Source organism: Equus caballus, chromosome 6 (genome assembly GCF_041296265.1).
Source record: "Equus caballus isolate H_3958 breed thoroughbred chromosome 6, TB-T2T, whole genome shotgun sequence".
Taxonomy (NCBI): domain Eukaryota; kingdom Metazoa; phylum Chordata; class Mammalia; order Perissodactyla; family Equidae; genus Equus; species Equus caballus.
In genome coordinates, this window is record NC_091689.1 from 5,439,229 (window position 1) to 5,442,079 (window position 2,851).

Below are 2,851 nucleotides of genomic sequence, written 5' to 3' on the forward strand. Positions count from 1 at the left end.
ATATAGAACATTCCATCCAAAAACAGCAGAATATACCTTCTTCTCAAGTACACATGGAACATTCTCAAGGATAGACCATATGTTGGGAAACAAGGCAAACCTCAATAAATTTAAGAAGGTTGAAAATATATGAAGCACCTTTTCTGACCACAATGCTATGAAACTAGAAATCAACTACAAGACAAAAGCTGGGAAGACACAAATATGTGGAGACTAAACAATATGCTACTGAACAACCACTGGATCAATGAAGAAATCAAAGGAGAAATAAAAAATACCTAGAGACAAATGTAAATGAAAATGCAACACACCAACTCTTGTGGGATGCAGCAAAAGCGGTTCTAAGACAGAAATTTATGGTAATACAGGCCCATCTCAACAAACAAGAAAAATCTCAAATAAGTAATGTTAAACTATACCTAAAAGAACCAGATAAAGAAGAACAAACAAAGCCCAAATTCAGCAGGAAAAGGGAAATAATAAAAATTAGAACAGAAATAAATGAAATTGAAACCAAAAAAAAACACTAGAAAGGATCAATGAAACAAAGAGCCGGTTCTTTGAGAAGATAAACAAAATTGACAAACCCTTAGCCAGACTCACTAAGAAAAAAAGACAGAAGGTTCAAATAAATAAAATTAAAAATGAAGGAGCAGAAATTTCAACAGATACCACAGAAATACAAAGGATTAAAGGAGAATACTATGAAAAATGATATGCCAACAAATTGGATAACCTAGAAGAAATGGATAAATTCTTAAACTCTTACCACCTCCCCAAACTGAATCAAGAAGAAATACAGAATCTGAATAGACCAATCACAAGTAAAGAGATTGAAACAGTAACCAAAAACCTCCCAAAAAACAAAAGTCCAGGACCAGATGGCTTCTCTGGAGAATTCTACCAAACATTCAAAGAAGATTTAACACTTATCCTTCTCAAACTATTCCAAAAAATTGAAGAAGATGGAAGGCTTCCTAACTCATTCTAAGAGGCCACCATTACCCTGATACCAGAACCAGACAAGGACGACACAAAGAAGGAAAATTACAGGCCAATACTGCTGATGAACATAGATGCAAAAATCCTCAACAAAATATTGGCAAACTGAATACAGGAATACATTCAAAGGATCCTGGGGGCTGGCCCAGTGGCATAGCAGTTAAGTTCATTTGTTCTGCTTTGGCAGCCCAGGGTTTGCCGGTTCCGATCCTGGGCCTGGACCCACACAGCTTATCAAGCCATGCTGTGGCAGTGTCCCACATATAAAATAGAGGAAGATGGGCACAGGTGTTAGCTCATGGCTCTTCCTCTAAAAAAAATAAAAATAAAAAAATAAAAGGATCATGCACCACAATCAAGTGGGATTTATACCAGGGACGCAGGGATGGTTCAACATCCACAAATCAATCAATGTGAAACACTACATTAACAAAATGATGAATAAAAATCACACAATCATCTCAGAAGATGCAGGGAAAGCATTTGACAAGATCCAACATCCATTTATGATTTAAAACAACTCTGAATAAAATGGGTACAGAAGGAAAGTACCTCTATACATAATAAAGGCCATATATGACAAACCCATAGCCAACATCTTACTTAATGGCGAAAAACTGAAAGCCTTCTCTCTGAGAACAGGAACAAGACAAGGGTGCCCACTCTTGCCACTCCTATTCAACATAGTACTGGAGGTTTTGGCCAGAGTAATTGAACAAGAAAAACCACAATGAGACACAAGTATATACCCTTCAGAAGGGGATAGAATTAAAAAGAATGATAATACCAAGTGTTGGTAAGGACATGAAGCAAGTGAAACTCTCATACACCGCTGAAGAGTGTACAGCCACTTTGGTAAATTATTTGGCAATACAGTATATGCTAAAACTGAATTTAGCCATACCCTATGACCTGATCATTTCACTCCTAGTAATAAACGCAACAGAAATGTACACATATGTGCACTGAAAGATGAGTACAAAATGTTAATAGCCAAACACTTGGCAAAATCCACATGTCCAATGGCAGCAGAATGCATAAATTGGGATGTATTTGTGCAATGACATACTATAAAACAATAAGAAATAAACAAATTACAGATACAGCCAACAACAATAATGAACCTCACATATATAATATTGAGTGAAAGAAACCAATCTTTTAAAACAAAAAATAAAAAAAAGTGCAGCTATGCAATGCCATTTGTAAAGTTCAAAAACAGGTGAAACTAATCTATGGTGATAAAGGTCAGGATAATGGTTACCTTTGGGGAGGAGGAAGAAGAAGATGAGGAAGAGGAAGTGACTAGGAAGGGACAAAGGGTGGGGAGCTTTTGGGTGATTCCTGACCTGTCCGGTGATTACACAGGTATGTTCACTTGGTGGAAATTCATTAAACTGTATATCTATGATTTGTACACTTTTCTGTATGTACGCTATTCTTAGATAAAAAGTTCACTAAAAAAATACCCAACATGGTAAGTATCAACTTTAATTTCCTGATTTTCATGGTTGAACTTTCATTAGATGGGAGAGTATTCTTGTTAGGAACTACATATTCAAGTATTAAGGAGTAATAGGGCAGATGTCTATAATTCACAAATGGCTTTGGGAAAAAATACAAAATAAATAAATTATATATGTATTAAAAATATACATACATAAAGAGAGAGCCAATAATGGGACAAATGTAGTAAAAAAAAAAAGTTAATAATTGGGGAGTCTGGGTGAAGGGTATATGAGAGCACTTTGTGTTATTCTTGTAATTTTTCTATGAATTTGAAATTCAATCTGAAAAGTTAAAACAGATTTAAAATATTTTCAAAAGTTTCAAAAATTGCATTTCCATG